The sequence below is a fragment of the Pan paniscus genome, chromosome 2, assembly GCF_029289425.2.
Source record: "Pan paniscus chromosome 2, NHGRI_mPanPan1-v2.0_pri, whole genome shotgun sequence".
In the NCBI taxonomy this organism is placed as follows: Eukaryota; Metazoa; Chordata; class Mammalia; order Primates; family Hominidae; genus Pan; species Pan paniscus.
In genome coordinates this window covers 18,957,669-18,984,422 of record NC_085926.1, presented here as the reverse complement: position 1 = coordinate 18,984,422, position 26,754 = coordinate 18,957,669, and positions in this window count along the sequence as shown.

The window sequence follows — 26,754 nt, the reverse complement described above, 5'->3', positions numbered from 1 at the left end:
GGCAATTCCTCAGGGATCTAGAACTAGAAATACCATTTGACCCAGCCATCCCATTACTGGGTATATACCCAAAGGACTATAAATCATGCTGCTATAAAGACACATGCACACGTATGTTTATTACGGCATTATTCACAATAGCAAAGACTTGGAACCAACCCAAATGTCCAACAATGATAGACTGGATGAAGAAAATGTGGCACATATACACCATGGAATACTATGCAGCCATAAAAAATGATGAGTTCATGTCCTTTGTAGGGACATGGATGAAATTGAAAATCATCATTCTCAGTAAACTATCGCAAGAACAAAAAACCAAACACCGCATATTCTCACTCATAGGTGGGAATTGAACAATGAGAACACATGGACACAGGAAGGGGAACCTCACACTCTGGGCACTGTTGTGGGGTGGGGGGAGGGGGGAAGGATAGCATTGGGAGATATACCTAATGCTAGATGATGAGTTAGTGGGTGCAGTGCACCAGCATGGCTCATGTATACATATGTAACTAACCTGCACAATGTGCACATGTACCCTAAAACTTAAAGTATAATAAAAAATATATATATTAAAAAAAGAGAAAAAAAATCATAAAGTACTTGCTATTATACCAAACTCAATTCTAAGCCCTTTTTATTTATTAACTCATTTACTCTTCATAATTACTTGATCATAGATACTCTTGTCTTTATTTACAGATGAAGAAACTGAAGCAGAGAAATAAGGAATTTGTCCAAATCTCACAGCAAGTAAGTGGTAGAGGCTGTATTCAAACTCAGCAATTCTTTCCACTGCCCTATTTGATCTCAAAAATCATTCCAAGCCTCAAAAAATAGATTATAGCTGATAAACTATATTCCTGTTTTATACATCATAAAGTGTAATGAAGATTAGAACAGCATAATGAGTAACCTACAATCAATGATTTAGCTTTATATCTTACAGATATATATTAGACTTCTACTGTGTGCATTCTGGTGCAGATTGTCCTTGGGGGAGTAAAGAGGTTCTGCCTCAAGGTGGTTACAGTTAGGCTGGGGAAAAATAAGATATACACATGTAAACCAAAGTGTGAGAGAGGACTGCCCTTTGGAATGCTGCCACATATGCTGTTTACAGATACTTCTTTTATGGTTCCAGTTTCTTGCCTAAGATCACACAGTGATAATAGCAGGACTTGACAGTTTATTATTTTTTAAAACAATATAATATTTAAAATAAGTTAGATTTATTCAGTTCAGAATGTATGAAAGTTTTTACCAAAGAACAAGTGTCTGCTTTATAGTCTTCATTGCAACCTGTTTTTTCAATGACCTCATTCCTAAAATGAATTTCAAAAATGCCTTTCAGACATTCTATTTTGGTAGAGAACTTCTCTTCGTGGTCTTTTGACCTAATAAGCTGCAATGATATTACTGCTAATCAGAAATAGCAAGTATATGATTACAATACGTTAGTGGGAATATGAAGCCAGTAACACTGAATTTTATTGACATGCTGGAGAAAGTTGTCTTCTGTATAACTGAAAAAGTTGCATGGTATATTTTCCCACATGGACAACAAGCTGTCTAGGTAAAGGAATTCAGTGGGATTCTGAGAAATGTGGTACATACAGTTAGAGATCAGTTTTTTCTTGTTCATTCTGGAAACTGGCTTTACTCAGGAGAGATCTTGAGATTCCTGGAGTCAAAATTGTATGTCCCAACACCTTACACTGACGGCTGAAGTGATCCAGCATTATCATCACTCCTTCACGTGATGTGACTGTATCTGGGAGAATCGACTCTCTAACTAGATAATACATTAAGTAGAATTGATTTATGTCAAAATTTTATCTTCAGACAAAGCTGAGTAGAAATGAAGTAGAGAGATTAAAGTCTGGCACATTTTGAGGATGGGATAGCCTCATAGAAGGAGAAAAGGCCTATTAAAGATTGTTTGAAGCAGCTAAAATCAGAATTATAGTAATTCTCACACTAGTTCCCAAGTTCTTTGTGCAGTCACAAAAAGTCTCTATTAATTGTACTCATTAGAAGTCACTACTTTATGTCAGTGATGCTAGAAAATGAATCTGCTTGGAAGTCTTCAAATTCAACATAGCCAGGACCTTGTCTTCAAGGAGGACTTTGCAGATGCTTCCAGAGAGGTAGCTTTGTTATACGTTCTTAGTGAGCCCTGAATTTCTCAGCATTTGCCACAATTATAGAAATTAGTTTAAGCTGGCAACACCAGGATCTCTATGTTTCCAAATCCCCAACCCTCTGGAGTTACTCTTTTCTTTACCATTAATATAGTCAATTTGACTTCCTGTGTCCTCGAGGTAAGTGTAAAAACCTATCCTATATCATTCAGAATTCCCATGAAAGTAAAATTTACATTCTCTTGGGATCCCTCACTTCCTGGTCAGAAGGCTACTCCCATCTCAATTTTGATCAGCTTTCACCTTTTAATTACCACTCCCACTCACAGCTCTCACCCTCTTGCCTTTGTTTTCTTAGTAGGATGACAAGCCATCTGGGTTTGCCTTGAATGTGGGACTTTCTGGGCTAACACTGGAAAAGTCCTAAGCAAACTCAAACACCGTGCTCACCTTATTCTCTAAGAAACCAGTATGTTTTCATCATTTTAATAGAAGTGACTGCAAATTCAAGGTGAGGTTAGGCTCAACTTCATTATTTAAGATACTATGAAAGGAAGCATTATGGGGTCAGTTATATATGGCCTTACTTTTTGTGTCAGTCATCATAATCCTGACTCTTATCACTGTGTGGTTCAAACATTCACCAGCCTGCTGTGTGGGCAAATTTCGTTAGTCTCCAGGGATTATTAAGATGAACAGTGTCTTGTCCTCATAGAGCCAACTGTTTATATATTAACAATGAAAAATTCATGTCATATGAACTGTAGTAGAAATGTATGCATGGTGCAATGTAACATAGAAGAAAATCTTATTAAATCTGCCTGGGGGATAATTCTGCACTATCTCTCATACATAAAGCTCAACATAAGGCCCTAAGGATGATACCAGTGTTCAATAATGTTATCCTTTATCCCTACTCCAAAGCTATGTTCTAGCCTAAAAGCACTTTTCTTTTAAAATTCTGTTTGCTCCAGAATTTTAGCTGTCATCAGTAGTGTGGTGACAAACAGGATCCCCCTTCCCAAATAAAGTCTTCATATATAGCGTTTACTAATTTCCATGGTGTAAACATTTTCATCATGGCCAATTTCAAGCTGCAACACTTTAACAACTGGTCAAGAAAATTGCTGAATATTTAATTCACTATTTTGAGCATATATAAGCCAGCTCCCACACACCGTTGGCATAATCTGGTAAGATTATCCTAATCAGTATATCTTTAAGTATTTTTACACTTAAAAGAACTTTTAAAATTTAGGATTTTATGAAGATTATTCATTCAACAAGTATTATTTTTTCTCTTACTATGTGCCCAGTCCTTTCATAGGTGCTGGAGATGGAGCAAGAAACAAAACAAACATGGCTCCTGCCATTATGGTGTTTCTGATCTAGCGGACAATGATGACTATAATGGAGAAAAATAAAGTGGGGCAAGGAGGGCATTGAGATATTATAGGAAGTACTACTTTGTATGTGATGATCAGGGAAATTCTTATTGATCAGATCACATTTCAGCAAGGTTTAAAAAGAAGTAATGTAGAAAGTCATGCAGATATCTGGAAGAGGACACTGAGGATGTAAAGACTCTGAAGGAGAAGTGTGCTTGGCATGTTTGAGAAAGAGCAAGAAGACTACTGTGTCCTCATTGGAAAGAGTAAGGAATACAGTGGTAGGGAATCAGGTAATAGAGGTATATAGGTAAGATGGGAGGATACATACTATGGATTAGTATAATTTATTAAATGCCTACTTTGTGGCCATAGAAATGGTAAGAATATAAAGATACTGTTTTATTTAATCTTTACAAACCTTTGGGGGAGTTATTATCATGCCACTCCCTTACCAGTGATGAATTTGAGGCTTAGAATAGTATTTTAGTTTGAGTTACCCAAGAAGCAAATCCTAAACAAAGGGTCTGAGTTCAAGTAATTTATTTGGGAGCTGATTGCAGAAGATGCCAGCAGGAAATGTGGAAAGTGAGTCAGGGAAGGAAGGAGAACAGAAAAATGATGAGTTCTCAAGACAACTATCACTGTGGACAACTGGAGCTTAATACCACTGGAGAATTCTAGAAGCTGGTGTAGAAGCATGACCCTCAGAGTTATCTCACTGAGGTGTTACAGAAATGGAATATGCATACCCCAAACTCCTATCAGTTATAGGCCGGTGCTATTCCCAAAGGGTGCTAATTATCTGTACTTTCAGCCTACTGTACATTTGAACATGTTATCCAGTCACCAGAAGAAACATTTAGACAAAGATTGACAGGGGACAACAGTTAGTAGTGCTAGGTGCCCAAAAGTGTTAATTCCAAAGAAGTTATGGGTGGGATACTGGGAACATTGACTACCAAGACTTAAGTAACTGGTATTTCTCAGAATCAGAATTTGCACACTAACCCATACTACAGTGCTGGTGGAAGAACTTAAAAGATTATTAGGATCTCAACTGGGCCTACCTTTGTGTTACAGGGAAGGGAAATATGTTTTATTTCATAGAAATCAATATACCCCTCCCATTTTGAATACTAGTACTGATTCATAATGAATATTACAACTAGTTTTCATCAATAACCCCAAAATGTGACTAAGAATTATCATGGGTTTTATTTGAAAGTGATTGCCAATATAAAGAACATTTAGAGATGATGAGTTTTTTTTCATATGTTTGTTGGCCACATAAATGCCTTCTTTTGAGAAGTGTCTGTTCATATCCTTTGCCCACTTTTTGGTGGGGTTGTTTGTTTTTTTCTTGTAAATTTCTTTAAGTTCTTTGTAGATTCTGGACATTAGCCTTTTGTCAGATGGATAGGTTGCAAAAATTTCCTCCCATTCTGTAGGTTGCCCATTTACTTTGATTACAGTTTATTTTGCTCTGCAGAAACTTTTTTAGTTTAATTAGATCTCATTTGTCAATTTTGGCTTTTGTTGCCATTGCTTTTCATGTTTTAGTCATGAAGTCTTTGCCCATGCCTATTCCCTGAGTGGTATTGCCTAGGTTTTCTTCTAGGGTTTTTATGGCTTTCGGTCTTGCATTCAAGTCTTTAATCCATCTTGAGTTAATTTTTGTTAAGGTGTAAGAAAGTGGTCCACTTTCAGTTTTCTGCATATGGCTAGCCAGTTTTCCCAACACCATTTATTAAATAGAGAGTCCTTTCCTTATTGCTTGCTTTTGTGAGGTTTGTCAAAGATCAAATGGTTGTAGATGTGTGGTGTTATTTCTGAGGCCTCTGTTCTGGTCTACTGGTCTATGTCTGTGTTTTGGTACCAGTACTATGCTGTTTTGGTACGAGTACCATGCTGTTTTGGTTACTGTAGCCTTGTAGTGTAGTTTCAAGTCAGTTAGCATGATGCCTCCAGGTTTGTTCTTTTTGCTTAGGACTGTCTTGGCTAAAAGAAATGCAAATCAAAACCACAATGAGATACCATTTCACACCAGTTAGAATGGCTATCATTAAAAAGTCAGGAAACAACAGATGCTAGAGAGGATGTGGAGAAATAGAAACGTTTTTATAGAGTTGGTGGAAGTGTAAATTAGTTCAACCATTGTGGAAGACATTGTGGTGATTCCTCAAGGATCTAGAACCAGAAATACCATTTAACCCAGCAATCCCATTACTGGGTATATATTCAAAGGATTATAAATCATTCCACTATAAAGACACATGCACACATATGTTTATTACAGCACTGTTCACAATACCAAAGACTTGGAACCAACTCAAATGCCCATCAATGATAGACTGGATTAAGAAAATGTGGCATATATACATCATGGAATACTATGCAGTCATAAAGAAGAAGGATTCATGTCCTTTGCAGTGACATGGATGAAGCTGGAAACTATCGTTCTCAGCAAACTAACACAGGAACAGAAACCAAACATGGCATGCTCTCACTCACAAGTGGGAATTGAACAATGAGAACACAAGAGACAGGGAGGGGAACATCACACACCGGGGCCTGTCAGGGGGTAGAGGGCTAGCGGAGGGATAGCATTAGGAGAAATACCTAATGTAGATGATGGGTTGATGGGTGCAGCAAACCAACATGGCACGTGTATATCTATGTAAAAAAACTGCACATTCCACACATGTATCCCAGAACTTAAAGTATAATAAATAAATTAAAAAATAAAAAAAGAGAACATTTAGGAAAGATCAGTGAGGAGTTTTTCTTGAAATCTAAAATCACAGTAATTTAAATAGATCAGAAATTTCCACCAGCAATGGTGCCAAAGACACAGGAGTTACTTGATATCACTGGAGATTAAATTTGTTCTTCTCTCTCCGTTACAGTGTTAGCACAGTTCAGAGGACCAAGAAGCTGAGGGATAGTGCAATGTGAGGCAGTACCCTTAATGGTAAGAGAAAGGGGAGGGTTGGAATATTGCATTATAAAAGAGAACTGAGACATTTTCAATGAAGAGTTGCTATGTTTGTCCGAGGTCTCACCATGTCCGCATATAAATAGATATGAAGCAGCTCTGGCTTTCAGAGAGCAGCCCAAGTGTGCCTGTGGTCTCTCAGCTCATCCATACGTGACACTTCAAAAAAAGAGATGGAGAGTGGAAGTGACTGGAAAGAACCCTTTGGATTCTACTGATCATTGCCGTGTGCTCCACAAAACTCCACTATCTGAAAGGTAGTGGTCAGGAATTCAAAGAAAATCCTATAGAGAGTGTGATACAGAAGGTTTTGCATAAATTAAATGTAACACAACCATTCCCAGACCTCAGAGATCACGTTGTTTTTCTCTCCAATCTCCAGTTAGATTATTTATTTGAAATGGTATCAAATATGCCTGTCCCCAGGCTAGGAGTAAAATAGCAATTTTGATGCTGAACATAAGGAGAAGAGAACAAAAAGATTAAAGCAATCAAAACAAAATGGGGCATGTTTTGAAAAAGGCTAAAAACATGGCAAAGAGAATACCATTCTTTGCTGATACGCAAAGAGCCAAAATTTAAATAAATAAATGTTAAGGCCATGTTCAAGATAAGCACAGTTGTTGGGTATAGAAAAATGGATAATATAGCAGAGAAAGACATGATCAAAACCAATGGTTTAAAACCATTTTTAAAACAGCAGAATGCTTTTATTCCAGTGTAATTGTACATGGAATTCAATTGATAAAGCAGATAAAAATGCAGCTGCTCCAGTAGAATAAGGGGAGACCAAAGGCACTGTACCTCTGCCTCTCTTTTTTCTCCTGCAGCTGCTCCTGTAGCCCTGCCAAGGAATTCTTACACTCTGCAAAATGGAATTTGAAAAGCAAATGTTGTAATGCCACAACTTCTATCCATTGCATAGTTTTATAGGTGTTAAATATTATTAACTCCTTTTAAACTGGTAGGCATACACTAATAAAGTTGTAGGCCATTCTCCTTTCTTGTGTTCATAATTCTACGTCTTAAAAATAGAGTTGAAAGATGTAGCAGCTGACAAAAGTACAAAAATTGAGCCAGCCCATCTCACACTTTCTGGTGGCCCTGCTGATACTGGCAGGAGAGAACTGTATGTGGATGATGTGCAGTATTCACATCAGTAATAAAATTCTTGCCTGCCCCTTATGGTCTGATTTATTTGAACTTCTTATTGTCTCTCAGATCCTTGACCCAGGGACTTTTGGTAATTTGCATTGTTTCTACTGAGTAAGTCGGATGTGTTTAATATTTATCTTCAGAAGGTCAGAGACCTTAGGTGAACTTTGTATCTAGTTAACTGGAATGATTAATTCATACATCCAAAAGCTAAAGGGTGCTTTCTGTGAATTGTCAGCATCCATTCTTTGAAATGCAGCAGGACGGTTTAATGGCTTAAATGCACTGGTGTTGAAGGTTTGAGGAGGGCTCAGTGCTTCTTGGTTCCATGTGGAACTGAAGGCACAGAAGCAAAAGGGACTATTTAGCCCCTGCTTAAGCCATAACCAGGATATAGAAGTCCTTGGCCCTGTAATTTAAATCATCAGTCGCCAGTGAAGAAGAGAAGGTGGGTTTATGTCACTTCTGAGTGGATAATCTGAGGAATGAGAAGGCAACCTATAATACACTTGCTGTTGAAAGAGAAACAGCAGTCAGAGCAGGGCTGGGAGACATACGGACATTCAAATTCTTAAGGCTTCCCTGCTTCCAGCTGGCTTTCTCATCTGTAAAATGGAAGAAGAATAGCTGCAAGACTGGGTGTGGTGGCTCATGCCTGCAATCTCAGCCCTTTGGGAGGCTGAAGTGGGAGGATTGCTTAAGGCCAAGAAGTAGAGAGAGGCTGCAGTGAGCCATGATCATGCCACTGCACTCCATCCTGGGCAACAGAGCGAGACCCTGTCTCAAAAAACAAACAAACAAAAAGAAGTAAAAGAAGAATAGCTATAATGGTACGTTCAATTATTCAAAAATATTCACTGTTTCTACCAACTTTATATCAGGAATAAACTTTCCTATTCCATCGACATTGGGTTTAGCCATGCATCTGGGTTGACCTCATCCTGGGCAGGAAGTACTTCATATTTTGGCTTTGGCCTTGAACTTGCACAGCTAGTGGGATATCAGCAGATGTGATGCAGTAACAGTTTAAAACATGCTTATCATGAGAAAAAATGCTCCAGCTACCCTGATGTCTAAGGAGTAGGAGAGGCTTGTTGAGCAGAACTGGATCCAACCTTCAGCTTGAGGTCAAGTCCAGCCTACATCACCAACCCCCCCATTGACCCACAGAGAGAACAAAATAAATGTATTTTTTAAGTCCTGGGTGTTAGGGTGCTTTGTTACATAGCAATAATTAATATGCTTATATATAGGTTACTATAAAGATTAAATGAGGTGACATATATAAACCATCTTAATACAATGCCCATCAACCATTAAACACTCAATGAATAATTTCTGCTATTATAAACAATGTTCACATTAGTATTTGGGTTATTTTTTCCTTCAAATTTTGCTGGTGAAAAAAGGGATAGCACATAGCCTTTTGGCTGGAGTCTTGGCCTGCTGAGAAAATGCTTGACAGAGTACATTTCGAGGCAAGTCTCCTTTATACTGCCCTACCCTTCTAGTTCTTTCACCTCCAGTGTGGAATACTGAAAAAAATGGTAAGATTAGACATTTCTTTGGGATTTTTTTTCTTTTGGAAAGAGGTCTTTTCTTGGCAGCCAACCAAGATGGTAGGCTTTCCACAAGGTTCTTTGGGTGTGCGGTTGTAAGCATCTGGATGCTCGTGGTCTGATGCTGGCTCTGCCACTGGCTTCCCTGTTGCCTGAGGAACTTAACCTCCCTGTATTGCACTTCCCTCATTTACATAATGGGGCTGATTATAATTGCCAACCTCACAGGATTGTTGTGCGAATTAACTAATGTTTGTAAAGTGCTTAGAGGTCCATAGATGAAAGGTGCTATATAAGCCTATTATTATGTCATCAGAAATGAAATTCCAATAAGATTACACTTTCATTTAAATTCCCATTAATTTTGTCATCATTCTAGATTAATTCTCACTGGTTTTCTAGAGCAAATAAATAAATAAATAAGAGAAAAGGGTGATATATTAAAACATGAAGCATTCACATGGAAAGGAAATTAGCTAGAAAAAGCTAACACTTAGAAGTGATTTTTAAATTATTATCCTTTAATGAGCCCTGATCATGTAATCAATATTATGTAAAACCCAGATATGGTCTCTGAGTTTACAAACTAAATTATGAACCTGACTGATTAAATAGCTAACATTTTCTATTTCAAGTGTGTAGAAATGAATGCTATATAAAGGCCTATAACTCAACTCATTTTTAAATTGGACCTCTGGTTATAGGAAATAACCCCAAAAGATTAAAAGTGTATAAAGAGTATGTTTATGAGGTTATCATGTGGTCTGGTTAATTCTATATTAAGTCCATGTGAATTAGTGTTGATAATCAGACCTACTTAAGTGACCTGTAGGTAATTAGTAGCATAAAGTTTGATTATAAATCCTCTCATAAAATCAGGAAATGTTAGATCTTTAACATCTGATTTAATCCCCTCATTTTACAGATAAGAAAACAGAGACCTTGAGTATTTAAATAGTTTACATAAAGTCTCATACCTAGAGGTTGGCAGATTTGGGCCACCAAAGTCTCCAGCCAATGCTGTTTCCAACACAGCTATTTGTACCTATGAATAAGAATAGTTACTTATCCATGTTGTAACATAGATTATCTCTTCCACGCTGTTGGCATTGGGGATATAGTAGATAGATATTTCAAGTCCTGATTGTTCACTGAAGTAAGTTTTTTGTATTAATACTAGTAAAATGGCTGCCTTCATTTGGATACCATACTGATTTCAAAAAATAAGACATTATTCTGGGTGTCCTAAATACATAGAAATGAGTCCTTTTTCCAGGACTGTTGACAAGATATGGCAGATGGGGCCTTGGAATCTGTTTTCTTCTTTGGAAATCCAGAGGGTGGAAAAATATCCAGTTCTCCAGTTCTAAAGATCTATGCATCTGAAATGCTGGGTTCATTAGAAGTAAAGAATGGTACTAGATCCTATGCTTGTAACAAGGACAGTTCACTGGATTCCTTTAAATTGTAATGCCAGTAGAAGGAGATGGATGCTGTTGCTTCATTTTCCATTAGGTAGATGCTACATACAGATAATAAAAGAAAAGTCTATTTAGAGTCCTAATGCACACTTATTTCTTAGGTTGCCTCACGCTGCTGATGTCTGAAGATGCAAATTTTCTTTTTAAAATTGGGAGTGATATCAAGTCCAACTAAACTTCACTGGGTTATGGATGGAGGAAATTATGTTTCATTTGATAACTGCAGTGATGCCAAAAGAAACCTGAAAGACAAATGCCTGCCTTAAATATTGAGACAGAGATAGATGGACTAAAAGATGCACTATAGGAAAACAGCAGCAAAAGCTTTAGTTAGTGAGAATCTTATTCCTTCTCTAGATTCAGTTCATCTTTTCACTCCAGTACAAGCTTTACCTATAAATTATTTTTCTGTTTCTAAGAAATTGAAAATGTTGGTTGCTTAACACCAAGGTGTGCAATCCTGAGGACTTGTTCATTTATTCCTACATTCATTCATTCAGTGCTTTTCAAGCACCTCCTATCTTGTGGGATGCATTTTAGGAGGTGTTGTAGTGACAAATATTATTGCTAATTTTTACATCATTTTTATATGTCATATACTGTTCTATTTGTCTTATATATATTAATTCATTTGATCCTCACCACAATGCTATGATGCTGTAATTATTATCCCCATTTTACAGATGAGGAAAATGAGACAGAGAGGTTGAGCAACTTGTTCAAGGTCATTGTATTAATCATGTTTTTCATTTTCTGTACCTTATAATGTTTTGAAATCTTAAAAATCTTGGTGGTCAGGGAAGTCTTCCTTCCAAGGATGAGCCAATCTTTAGAGACAACAAAGGGCTAGGCCATGAGCCCACCTTTCATACCCAAACCAACTAATCTCCATCCACCTGCTTTATGTAGCCTCATACACCAAGCCAATATTTCCCCTGACCTAAATTATTCCAGGGCCAGATACCAGGCAATAGAGACCACTCCTATAGCCCAAAGCCCATCAGGATTATTCAAACTAGTCAATCCTGAACAGGTTATTCTACTCCACCTTGCCTTTCCTACAGAAACCCCGATAAAACATCTGGCCTAGGCTTCCCCTACAGCCCTGTTTCTGTCTCCTGTCCAAATCTGCTGCCTCTTCCTGTGGCCCTGCATGGTATGCCCTGCATGGTATGCCATGCCTCTTGCTTCTCAAAGTGTGAATGACATTAAACATTTCTTTCAGTGGCATTGATGTCTCCATGTCATCCATCAGACACCTTGTTAAATTAAGACCTGAGCACTATTCACTTATGAATTTGAGTCTGTGCTCTTAACATATGTGCTATACTAATATAAATAATAACTTTAAAGGGCTAATAGTTTTGTTCAGAAACAAAGTCAGAACAAAACTGTTATAAAATAGTATGTAAATACAATCATGAAGAGATCATTGTTATAACTAGCTCATTCGATAGCAATATATTAGTGTGAAAAGAATATATACCCTGGTTTAATTCATATTTGGAGAAGTTTGGGTGAACTTGCTTGTTTTTATTTAGTTCATTTGAATTCAACAAATATTTAGGCATTTATTATGTGCAGACACTTAGTCAGTTACTGAAGACGCACACGCAAAAAGGGAGCAGGGGGTAAAATACACCTTTGAGTGGTGAAGTGGAGAACACAGGCACTTAAATAGCAACCATAATACAGTGTAATGGATGCAAACACAGAGGAATGGCTGTGAGAGCTCAAGGGAGGGGTAATTAGTTTTGATCCTAAAAAGCAGTTGGGGCAGGTGCGCAGTAAAATTCCTGTGAAGAATTAGAAATTAGGAAACTTTTGTGGGAGATGGCACAGGCTGGGGGCAGGAAAAGAGTGTGAAGTTTCATTTAGTTTGAAAGGAACAGAATCAGCAAGGATTTTGAGGCATGTTGTCACGCAAATCTGATGAATTGGTTTGTATCTTTGAAGATCTGATTTTGTGGAACACCAAAAATGAGACTGGATTATTGATATGGTTTGGCTCTGTGTCCCCACCCAAATCTCATCTTGTAACTTCCACAATTCCCACATGTTGTGGGAGGAACCCAGTGGGAGGAGATTGAATTCTTTTTGTGGGGGTGGTGGGTTCTTTCCTGTGCTGTTCTTGTGGTGGTGAATGAGCCTTACAAGATCTGATGGTTTTAAAAAATGGGAGTTACCCTGGGCAAGCTCTCTTTGCCTGCCACCATGCATGTAAGATGTGACTTGCTCCTCTTTGCCTTATACCATGATTGTGAGGCTTCCCCAGCCACGTGGAATTGTAAGTCTAGTTAAACCTTGCTCTTTTGTAAATTGCCCAGTCTCAGGTATGTCTTTATGACATACAGCATTAAAACAGACTAATGTAGTAAATTGGTACCAGTAGAGTGGGGCACTGCTGAAAATATACCCACAAATGTGGAAGTGACTTTGGAACTGGGTAACAGGCAAAGGTTGGAAGAGTTTGGAGGGCTCAGAAGAAGAAAGGAAAATGTGGGAAAGTTTGGAACCTCCTAGAGACTTGAACGGCTTTGAACAAAATGCTGATAATGATATGGACAATGAAATCAAGGCTGAAATTGTCTCACATGGAGATGAGGAACTTGTTGGGAAATGGAGTAAAGATGACTCTAGCTATGTTTTAGCAAAGAGAGTGGCAGAATTTTGCCCCTGACCTAGAGATTTATGGAACTTTGAACTTGAGAGCAATGATTTAGGGTATCTGGTGGAAAAAATTTCTAAGCAGCAAAGCATTCAAGAGGTGACTTGGGTGCTGTTAAAAACATTCAGTTTTAAAAGGGAAACAGAGTATAAAAGTTTGAAACATTTGTAGCCTGACAATTTGATAAAAAGAAAATCCCATTTTCTGAGGAGAAATTCAAGCTGGCTGCAGAAATTTGCATAAGTAATGAGGAGCTGAATGTGAATCCCTAAGACAATAGGGAAAATGTCTCCAGGGCATGTCAGAGGTCTTCATGGCAGCCCCTCACAGCACAGTCCCAGAGTTTTAGGAGGAAAAAATGGTTTAGTGGGCCAGGCCCAGGATCCCTCTGCTGTGCGCAGTCTAGGGACTTGGTGCCCTGTGTCCCAGATGCTTCAGCCGTTGACTAAAAGGGGCCAACATACAGCTTGGGCTGTTGCTTCAGAGGGTGGAAGCCCCAAGCCTTGGCAGCTTCCATGTGGTGTTGAGCCTGCAGGTGCTCAGAAGTCAATCATTGAGGTTTGGGAACCTCCACCTAGATTTCAGAAGATGTATGGAAATGCCTGCATACCCCGGCAAAAGTTTGCTGCAGGGGCAGGACCCTTATGGAGAACCTCTGCTAGGGCAGTGCAGAAGGAAAATGTGGGGTGGGAGCCCCCACACACAGAGTCCTTACTGGGGCACTGCGTGGTGGAGCTGTGAGAAGAGGGTCATCGTGCTCCAGATTCCAGAATGGTAGATCCCCTGACAGCTTGCACAGTGCACCTGGAAAAGCCACAGACACTTAATGCTAGCCCATGAAAACAGCCAGGAGGGGGTCTATACCCTGCAAAGCCACAGAGGTGGAGCTGCCCAAGACCATGGGAACCCACCTCTTGCATCAGTGGGATGTGGATGTGAGACACTGAGTCAAAGGAGATCATTTTGGAGCTTTGAGATTTGACTGCCCCGTTGGATTTTGAACTTGCATGGGGCCTGTAGCCCCTTGGTTTTGGCCAGTTTCTTCTATTTGAAATGGCTGTGTTTACCCAATGCCTCTACCCCCACTGTGTCTAGGATGTAACTAACTTGCTTTTGATTTTATAGGCTTGTAGGCGGAAGAGACTTGCTTTGTCGTGTTTGAGACTTTGGACTGTGAACTTCTGAGTTAATGCCAAAATGAGTTGAAACTTTGGGGGGCTGTGGGAAAGGCATGATTGGTTTGGGAATGTGAAGATAAGAGATTTGGGAGGGGCCACAGGTGGAATGATATGGTTTGGCCCTCTGTCCCCACCCAAATCTCATTTTGTAATTCCACCAATTCCCAAGTGTTGTGGGAGGAACCCAGTGGGAGGTGATTGAATTACAGGGGCAGGTGTTTCCTGTGCTGTTCTTGTGGTGGTGAATGAATCTCACAAGATCTGATGGTTTTTAAAAAAGGGGAGTTACCCTGCTCAAGATTTTTTTGCCTGCTGCCATCCATGTAAGATGTGACTTGCTCTTTCTTGCCTTCTGCCATGATTGTGAGGCCTCCCCACCCATGTGGTTCTGTAAGTCCCATTAAACCTTTTTCTTTTGTAAATTGCCCAGTCTCAGGTATGTCTTTATCAGCAGCATGAAAATGGACTAATACAACTATATTCATAATTTTAAGCCCAGATCACACACAATACTATATGGCAGTGGGGAGCAGGTCAGAGCAGTAGAGAGTGACAATTTTTGGAACTTGATAGATCTGAGTTCACATCTTGATTTTCTCACTCACTAGCTGGATGTCATTGGGTGAATTACTTAATCTCTCTGAAGTCCAATGTGAATAATTTTGCCTACCTAAGATATGTAAAGCACCTAGCTAAGGCAAAAAGAAAGTTTTCTTCCACCATCTGGACAAAAGATTCTAGTTGATTTTAGTCAAAATATATGTAGAAGTACAGAACCCCCACAAAGATTGCATGAATTTTAAGAATATTCTAAAGGCTATGGCAGCAAGACTTAAAACAGGTTTTTGTTAATATCCATTATAATATGGGAGTTATTAAAAGTAAGATGTACCAATTTTCTGCCTTGTTTTCTCCTTTGACTTGTCCTTTAGCAGCACTCTCTTGTTTGGATGGGTCTTAAGCGTGAACCAGTTTGTGAACTCTTGAACTATAAGAGGCTGAGGATACTATATTGGCAGAGCGTTACTCATACCATGCAAGAATTATACATGAAAAGCAGAATGATGTATCAAATTGTTAGTGGCTTACTTTCATTTCTCAATCAGTATTTTTCTTTTCTTTCATTCATTCTTTCTTTCTTTTCTTTTCCTTTCTTTTCTTTTCTTTCTTTTTTTTTTTTTTTTTGAGACTGGGTCTTACTCTGTTACCTGGTTTGGAGTGCATTGGCACAATCTCAATCTCTGTTCACTGCAACCTCCACCTTCCAGGCTCAAGCAATCCTCCCATCTTAGCCTCTCAAGTAGCTGGGACCACAGGTGCACTCCATCACACCTGGCTAATTTTTTGCATTTTTAGTAGAGATGGGGTTTCACCATGTTGCCCAGGCTAGTCTTGAACTCCTAAGCTCAGGTGATCCACCCACTTTGGCCTTCCAAAGTGCTGGAATTACAGGCATAAGCCACTGAACCTGGCCTCCAGGCAGTATTTTTCATTTGCTTTTCATCACCAAATGATCAGGCCCCAACATCTCTTCCAAATCTTCCTTTTTGGTCGCTGTATCAAATTTCCCTGGAAGATGCACACATACCATTTTTTGAGTGTTTGCTATGTGATGTGCAGTTTGGGATACTCACTACATTTGCATATATTACAATGACCTTGGTTTTAAGCTTACTAAGCACTAACACATTTGAACTCATCTGCTTTGAGCCTCCCTCTTGTAAGAGTTGGATTGATCACTGGATAATCTTTACTTCCAATGTGACACATATTCATTTATCATTTGATTTCATATTAGAGACTGACAGAAGTTGATTTATTGTGGATTAGTAGAGTAAATTCAACAGTGTGTTGCTTCTTGATGCCACCTTAACAAGAGTTCATAGGGAGAAATCTGGAGTTAGACTGCCTAGATTATATCTTGACCCCTTCATATGCTGGTCTGGTGACATCAAGACAAATACCTTAATTTCTACGGACCTCAGTCTTCTCAAGCATAAAAGTACCTACTTCATACAGTTGTGGTGTTAATTAAATGAGATAATATTTAGCCCGGTGCCTGCTATGTAGTAAGTACTCAAAAGATATTAGTTACCATTTTTATTGACAAGGACAACTCAATGCAATTAACTTCCCTATGCTGTTCATTATATTAGCCACCAGATGTGGTTATTTATATTTAAATTAATTAACATTAAACTGTAAAAAATCAATTACTTAGTTGCACCAGTTACATTTCAGGGGCTCAATAGCCACATGTGGCTAATGGCTACTGCTGGATTGTGCAGCTATGGAATATTTCCATCATTGTAGAGAGTTCTGTTGGACCATACTGACAATAACATTGCCATCAAACCCTAACAATAATGAAAGAAAAACAGCAAATGCACCACATACTTAAAAACATTCAGTTGTCTGTTCTACTAGGGCTTTAAACTCAAAGAAATCCAAGATACCTAGTTTAAGTGTGTGTCAACCTTTTGAAACAATTATAGCCTTATTTTTTTCCAGTTGTTTTGTTGTTTCTCCCTGCCCCCTCCCCTATTTTAAATATCTTTCTGATGGAGTTACATTCCATATGTAACATTGTTACAGGTGCAAAATTGTTTCTTTTAATTCTGAATGCGGTTGCACATGTGCAGCAACAGCACTGAAGGCCAACACACTATTACTGTGCATCCAGGCCTCTCTCTCACAGTCTGCGGGTCAACAACGTTCTTCTTTGCTTGCTAATGCTTTATTGTCTCTTAGTATACATTGGAATAATAATGGTAATTTATGCAGATATTTTGTATGCATAGCAAATAATGAGAAACACCTGCAGAAATTTCCCTCCTTCTCTGAGTTCAGCAACTAATTATATTTTTAAATAATGGCTACCATTGAACACAATTATCCAAATCACTTTAAGTAATGGAATCTTTTTAAGGTGTTTTTGAAAATTTTAGCACAGTTTTTAAACACTCATTTTTATCTAGATGATGGGAGAAAAAAAAGGCTAGTGGGCGGCTTACTCACCCAAAAAGCAGTTTCTGCCAAGAGTAGATCAGTCTGGAATATTCCTCTGGGCCCAGTCTTTGCTCCAGAGGTTATGACCAGCTGATGAAAACCAGGTTTTCCAAAGAGCTTACCTTCTTGATTTTGGTGCCTCGCTCTTCTTCCCTTTCTTCCTTTCTTAATGTAATATAAAAATAATTAGATTGCCTCTAAAAATTCTCTGTTTTAAAAGCACAAATTGCCACATGATTTTCCCTTCTGTCAATTTAATAGTTTGAGTGGGAAAAGCACTGGCTGGCAAGTCAGAAGACCTAGATGTTTTGTCTTCCTAGGTCTCAATTTCCTGTTCCATACATTTGGAAAGTTGAGACAGATAAATTCCTAACACCTTTCTAATGCTAAAATCTGCAACCCCATGACAGCCACAGATCTTTCTATCATAGCACACCAGGAATCAGGTTTAGCAAAGAGAATCTGAAAAATAAAAGTGGTTAACCAAGAGCAAGGCCAATAAAAAATACATATTTTCCTCTCCATATTGAAACTTCAGGTTGTGTTCTTAATTAGAGCAAAGTTCCAGTAACTTGATGTATATATGTGTAATGTGTGTGTGCATATTTACATATGTGTGTACATATCTGGGGATTGGAAGTTAAACCCTCAATACACACACACACACACACACACACACATACACACATACACATATATATAAATACACATATGTAAATAGAGAGAACAATTTGGAGAATTTACATCTTCCTTTTAGGCACTGTGCCATTGCCAGCATGATGATCAATTTCACTTCCTAACATTCCTAACCCCCCTTCTATGTGCCTACCAGGAGTTATTGCTCCATGGAAGGAAAAACCAGCTCTTGCATAAATCATATATTTTTCTGTCAGATTTGGGTTCATTTGGTCGACTGGCATTTATGGAGTGCTCCTTAAAAAATGAATAAGTAGTAAGAATTCCTGACCTCATGGAGTTTACAATCTGGAGATGGAGGTAAGTGCAGTATCAATCAAATTCAAAATAAAACAGATGAAAATAAAATAATGAATAGGAGCTTAGATGAAACAACTGTTCATTTTTACATGGGAAATCAAGAAGAATCTCTTGAAAGAGGTAAATTTGACCAGGACTCTAAAGAACAACAAATAGTGAGCTTGTGCATTCCAGATTTTGGTCTATAGACTAGCACTACTGTATATTGAAGTTTAGCTGATCTAATTGATAAAAGCATAAAGAAGAAAAAGAAGAAAAATGAGATAAATGTGATGATTTTTAAAAACTAAATCTAGCTAATGGAAAAGGATGTCTTTTTTTTTTCTTTCTGAGATTATGTTCTACCTGTTCTTTTTTTGCTAAAGTCTCTTTATTAAACAATGGTCAGAATATAAGGTAATCCTCAGGATTTCTTTCACCTTTTTTTGGCAAAATATTAATAAAAAGCTGGCAAATAAGTGTCAGTCTCAAAGCCTGAATATTTGGTTGGCATTTTACTGGATCATTAAATTCTGGTTTCCTCTGTGTTACAGTTCCCCTATTTCCTTCTTTGTTTTGCTAACTTCCAAGTGCCTCTGTGATTTCCTAAGAGAATGAAGGAGGAAGGTAAGGAGCCAATTGGCTTTTTAGGTTTTATTTTTCCTGTGCAAGTGAATTACATTGATAATCTCATCAAGAAAGAGAGAAACAGACAGAGAGGGAGAGAGACAGAAGCAGAGACAAAAAGTGAGCAAATGCAAGGAGCAATTAACAGTTTGATGGTACAGATCATATAAAAAAACCAGTTGATGGACATTTTTAATACCCACAAAAGGGTAATCAATCACTACACATTTGTGGAGGAACATCTCCTGGTCATTGTTTCATTTAATCATATCTTTTTTTTTTTTTTGAGATAGAGCTGAAGTGCAGTGGTATGATCTTGGCTCACTGCAACCTCCGCCTCCCAGGTTCAAGCGATTCTCATGCCTCAGCACGTGCGCATCACCACGCCTGGCTAATTTTTGTATCCTTTCTTTCAGTAGAGACAGGGTGTCACCATGTTGGCCAAGCTGGTCTCGAACTCCAGACCTCAGGTGATCCGCCTGCCTAGGCCTCTCAAAGTGCTGGGATTACAGGCGTGAGCCACTACCCCCAGCCTAGTCTTATACATTTTTAATGAACAAAAGAAAGGGAAAAAGTCCAAGGGAAATAATTATAGTGGATTCGGCATTAAATCCACAGGAAGCTTCAGAGCAGACCTGGGTTGAATCTGACAAAAGGAAATGCATGTGCAAAGGTGCCTCCCAAGCCCAGTCGTGGTAGAAAGTGGCATCAGAGAACCAAAATGGGAAATAACTTTGCTTTTTAAGCTCACTATTTTAAGGGGGGAAAATCATTCTTAATTTTGGAATCTGCTGAAACTTAAGTTGATGCTAGTCCTATTTCCTTAATACATAACCTTCCTCTCTTATGAGAGCTTTTGATGTGACTCATCTTGCAGGTGAACAGTAAAAAATTAACTGCCTGTGTTTTTATTAACAATAGAAAGGTGTGCACTTCTAAACAAAATGGAGGCTCATGAGCAAAACATGCGGAGCTGCCCTGGCAATGAAGTGAAGAGACTTGTAACTTGGTGCCCGAGCCTGTGCTAAATGAGGGAGGGAACGGAAGTTCATTTGGAATCAGAAGAGTAAGTGATATGTTGTCGGTAATTATATTATCGCCACACTCTTGCTTCTTGACGACTAGCTCTCTATCACCCTCCTTCGACACACAGAAATCATGTCCGTTTCCATCCCGAACCTCATTTTCCATGTTAAACTTCCAAATAAATAAACTCTGTGGTGAATGAGAAATATTGTGGCTTGAAAATGGCTTGACAAGTACGAATGCTTTCATTCTTTCAAAAGGATCCTTAAAGTAGAATTGAAAGTTGGCATTTTTATTACTCAGAATTTTGAAGTGTACTGAAACACATCGCATCCGACTTGCGTGGATGGTTGCAATCTTTTGTAGATACAGTCATATGACCGTGGTGCAGATTCTTGTCTCTGTTACTAACGACACTTTACTTTTACATTAAACACAGTCTTAAGAAAAAAAAATCTACTTAAGGGACATGTCTTGGCTGTTGCTGTTCTGAACATAGCTTAACACAGACAGAAAGTATTTGTGGGCTGTTTACAGTTGCGGTGTCAGAAGAATGCTCTTTATTACAGTAATTCGGAGAGTGTAAGATGGTGGCCCCTGGGGAAATCTGACTCAAAATAAATTTCTAAAAGCATATATCAAAGATGCTTGGAAAGATCATCTTAGAGGAGCTGGTTAATTGTAAGATTTTTACCCCCTCTCAGATGATCTTTGAGGATAAAATCTGAAAGGACAAGCATAATCTAGATTTAATTGTACACTTAGGATGTTCCTTTAGGAAATCATTTATATTTTTAATAGTGAAGTTATACATTTATTTCTAAAGCTACAGAGACAGCCTAAACTGCCTTTTTTCCAACATACACTTTAACATATTCAAAAATGTCCCAAAATGTGGACTCTATCCCCTATAGGAGAGTATTTTTCTGATACCACCAGGAAATAAGCATCAGGATGCTTTGCTATTCTTTCATCCCAAACACCAAAACTTACACCTTACTGAAAATAAATCAGAAAGACTTGAGAGTTCTGGGAATGCCTCTAAATACAAGGTGCAAGTAGATTACTACAGTATGCTTGTCAAAATCTGTTTTATAGTCACGAGATTTTTACTTTCCTCCTTTCCTAAATCGCACTATTGAAGCATAGCCACAAGAGGGAACCATTGTTTAAATGTTGGAAAGACTGGGTTGGTTTGAGGCATTCATCCAGCTCAAATCTCTCTTCAATATAAGAACCTGGTCAAAAGGGTTGAACAAAAAAAGTGAAAAAACAGATGCAATCATCGATTCGGTTCTTTTAGATAGCTAAATTATTTCTGCTTTTAAACATACAAATAATCAAAGATGTTCCTAGGGCTGTAACCTGGCAACAGAAACCAAAGACCAGAGTCAAACACCTAATAGAAATTCATGTAATAAAGAAAGCACTGGTGAGTTTTTATTTTTCCATTGGTTCTAGCTTGCCTAAGAATGAGGCAAACTTTTTTGATGCAAACAGAAAATATTGAAACATTAGGGAACAAAGACAAATCTAAGCCTTTAAGCTCAAAGTGTTGCCTATCAAATAGCAAATTGTAACAATGATTGGTAACCGGAGAAGGGGAACATATGTTGTAAAGACTTCTTGCTCACTGCGTTGTGAACCAGCACAATTGTGAAATTCAGACTAATGTGATAAAAGACATATAGAATGGCTTCTTGGAGGTTGCACGGCACCAGGCTGGCACAGGTCCAGTTTCTGCACCAACAGAACTGCAAAACAAACTGGAAAATATTTGATGCCAGTAGGGCTTTTATAGGAAAACAGATGACGGCTGAGATTATTAATCCTGACAGTTTCCTGATTTATTAGGACGTGTCATCCTCTCTTTTTGTATAATTTGGCAAATGATCATAGTATTAGACTTAGTGGAGGCAGAGCTAAAGGTTTCCGCCCATCCTTTAACAGTGGCAGCAGGTATAAAGCAATATGGATTGGGTTTAGGCAAGAAGTGGACGAAATGAATTTTCAGTTACATATTGTCATTTGAGGGAACACTGAGTGAATTTTCAGTTACATATTGTCATTTGAGGAACACTAAGTCGGTGTTTTTTTTCTTTTTTTTTTTTAACGACTGTCAACCTAGATACAGCTATGTAACTAAAATGCATTAATTAACTCTGAGAAATATACCTTCTGTTTATTTAATAAATCCAAAGTAAAGGTGACTAAATTTAAAACCCAGGTCTCTAGCAATTAAGAACAAATGTTACTGTTTACCATGCAAGCAATGAGAAACAAAGAAAACAGTCAGAAAATAGTAGTAATCTTTGAAAGCCATTCCTCTAAATTGTTATATGCTACAAAACGAAACACATGGAATTTCTCACTCTGAATCATTCATGCAAAAATCACTAAAACAATCTTGAGTGACTTCATAGTAAATTCAAGAAAGAAAACACTTGATATATTTTATTAGTGATCTCCTTCACAAAGATATTTTTATATTCTATTTTTATAATCCCCTGCATTTAAAATAACTGCAACAGAAATTAAGTCTCAATCAAAGTGTATCACAACTAAAGATATTTCCAATGAAACAATATTATCTCCAATACAGTTTTATCAAAATATAAAAAACTGAACTTAAAATGCTACAATTGAACACTTTTTTTATTAAGAAAAATCATGCCTGCACCTATATTTCAAGACTGACATATTGTGCAATAAACAGCAATCAGTCTAAAGATGCTATATTAAACAAACCAAGTTTTGTTTTGCTAAACTAAGCAAAATTAGTTGAATGCCCTAAGTAATAGTTGCTGGTATTTTTTTCTAAATTATTTCTCCACTTGTTTTTGTGTCTATGCATAAATTAAAAATCTGCTGAAATTTATTATTCATCTGAGATGTAATTAATATGCAAAATTATGCAAATTAAGATGCAATTAGGCTTCAATTCTCTAGTGGAATTTTCCATTATAATTTAATACAAAGTAATAGAGTAATTGGTGTCACGTGTAATTACGGTTACTCACGTGTACTTGCAGACGTGCAAATGATGTGGTATATGTTAGTTATCCTATGCAAATGGATCATGCAATCTCTTAATACTTGGGAATGAAGTAAACAAAGATGGTCTTCAAAAAACGGATGAGAGGGACCCCTCTTTCTTCTTATGTGCTACCATTTTGAGGAACTATGTGAATAATTGTAACTAATTTCCTTGCAGTTATTTCTAAGAATTTTTAAAGTGGTATTATGCAGTGCATTGTTTATTACTTTAGAGAAATTATTTCTGGTAAAAAAAAGAATCTTTAAACAGAGACCTAATAGTGATTCAGATGCCACATAGGTGCACCCAGGATGACAGCAAGCAAACAAAAACTGTGTCTATCAGGGCAAAGGCTGTTTTTGTATCAGGCTGAAAAGGTCTCTTCTCTAAAAGAAATAACATAGCCAGCTTTGCCAGATAAATCATTTAACAATTTTGTGTTATTTCCTGATTATGAAGTTGACCAATTTGCTTTGCAACCTCTGCAGAAGCCAGACAGTTTGATTATTAAAACCAAAATTTCTTCCCTCCTAATATGTAAAATTCCAGGAGAATTCAGTGTCATTTCTTTCTGAATGAATAAAGCAATAAGTAAATTGAACTATATAATTCTCTTCGTCACTAACTCTGCCATTTGGTTCAAGGGACTCATCTGCTAACTACCGTGTTTCTCCTTGTGCCTTTCTAGAGAAATGAAAAGAACGGCTCTCCCATGCGCTTGTCCTGAGCCTGGAGCTGCTGCTTATAATTTCTCCATGAGAAATGATTACTGCTTGTTTTAAAACACCCATGCTGTGTTGAATCTTGCACAGAAAACATTATGATCTCGACACTTTCCTTCTCATAACTGAAGCACACACTTTAAGACGAGTATTTTATATTCTCAGCTCCAATTAACCTGAAGTGTTTCTCTTCCCTATGTCTCCCCCCACCCCCACACCCTTCACCTGAGTCTATCCTTCTACCCTTTGTAACAGACAGATTTTGTTTTTTCCAGGAAGGGATGTGTGATATACTCTATTATAATTAATAAGTGTGGGCACTGGCAGACAGGAAGGGGCATGATATAAAGTAGTAGATAAGCAGCCTCACGCTTTCTCCACTATATTCCTACTTCCTATCCCTTTTCCTCCACCCACTGTGGATGGTTATTTGAAATAACAGGCATGGATAAGAGAAAAGAAAAGCTACCATTTGTCTCTCAGGCTATACCCTTTTGTAGCCCCACCCATTCATCCATATGTGGCTTTCCCATTCATTCCAGTAATAATACCAATTACTATGCAGGCAGGGCCATTCTTATTCACATTTGCAGCTCACTGTGGACATTTATGCTACACTCTGAGCAACATTCATATCTTCAACAACATCGATTATACAGCTGTTGTACAATCATTGTAAATGAAATATACAATGCCTCATTCAGCTCTCCGAATCATTTGTGATCCTTGGATGTGGGGCAGGAGGGAGGTAGCTTGCTCCCTCTGCCTTACTTTTCTCTGGCACTGACCTCATTTTCTAAGTCCAGATACTTTCAGGAGCTTAGGATAAGAAGAGACCAACAGGCCAATTTGTAAATAAGAACCAAAAAAGCTGAAGCAGGGTTTCTTTTTTTTTTCTCTGACAGGAGGGACTTTGGAATCCAGTTTAATGGAAAAAGGAGGCCCCTGAGTCTTCAGCGTCACAAACAATGACTGTTCCTGGACTTGTGTGACCACACATCCCAGGTCAGACAAATGGACTTTAACGCAAGCTTTCTGAGATCACCCAACCAGAATGTCCAATGCAGGCGTATGCTTCTCTCTTTGAGCTATTTTCTCTCTTTCCTCATCAACTTTTCTCCTCTGTTCTCAACAGGTTACATTTATTGGCCAAAACCAATATTACGTATCTGTATTTTCTTCTTTGATGAAATTTTTAAATTTGGTCTGCCTTTTCCAAAGGGATCTAATTCATGAATCTTTTGATGTTCCTTTCTTTCCCCAATTTTGGTTCTTTCAAACCTCAGACTCAGATAGCTGAATTGACATACACAAGATGCTGTACACGTGACCATCCATTCACCCATGTACACAGTCACATACAATGATTGCAAGTCAAATTATGTTTGTTTTACAGATAAAAAGGTCAATGCCTTAAAGAAGGCCATATAGATAATATATGATGGAGCTGAGACTTAAGTAAAAAGACTAGCCTTTTTCTCTATAAAAATTTATTTTTATTTATCAAACACTTTGATATTTCTTTAAAGCTTTTCAAATAAACTTTTTTACATTTTATCAACTAGGAAAATCAAAAATATCTTATAATTAATAAAATTTTGACAGTCATTCTCAGAAAAACAGCAGTGATTATGTAGCTGTTGATGTTTGTATATGCACAAACATTTTTTGTTGTTATTCTTGGTGAGTGGCTGAACAATTGAAATCCTTTGAATGTTTAGTCAACAATCTTTAACTTAAGGACCATTTAAAGAAAGAACACAAGTCTTTCTGTTTGAAAATTCTCCATTGACATCTTCTAGTAAGATCAAGGAAGTGCCAACATGAAAACTCTTGTTATGGTTTCAGTGACTTAGAAAAAATTCCAGGAGACAATGGGGAGCACTCTTTCAACTGCTACATCACCAGTGCTGCTAATAGCACCAACAATAATACTGTGTTTAAATCACAATGGAAAACTAATTCATGTCAGGCTAATAATGTGGGGAGGTTTTAAGAATACAAACCAAATTATTTCACTTAGTATTTCTTACACACACACACACACACACACAGACACACATATATGCCCATGAGTGACATATGATAAAAATTACTGTGAAAATAACTCTGAAAGAGCTGTTTAAATAATTATAAAACAACAATTCCGAGTGATAAGAAAGCATTGTGTCATAGGTTAATTAGCAGCCATCTTTTTGTTCTTAGGGGTACATAAAATAATGATGCATCTTATATTCAGTGGTGTCTTAGAAACATGGAAATATATTAGAAACTCATTTCATCTCATAAACATTGTAGGAGGTTGGTGCTATTTGTTTCACTTTATATGTTAAGGACTGAGGTACAGAACTAACTCATGTGAGGTTACATATCTACTACATCCTGGAGCAAAAATTGGAACCCAGATAATTTGACTGGAGTTCCTGCTTACACTGGACCAAATCTGGCCTATAGACAGAATCTGTTCAGTTTAGACATTGATTTTTTTCTCTCAAGTTATTATTACTTTGCTGTTTTTGTTATAGTAAAATTGGGAAATTTGGGGGAAGCAAGATGGCCAAATAGAACAATCCAGCAATTCTTCCCATGCAGTAATACCAAATTTAACAACTATCCCCACAAGAAAGCATCTTCATAAGATACAAAAATCAGGTAAGCGATCACGGTACCTGGGTCTAACATTATATCAAGGGAAGAGGCACTGAAGTGGGCAGGAAGGACAGTCTTGCATTGCCTACACCACTCTGTCCTCATCTTTTGGCAGCTCATGAAGAGAGAATCTGT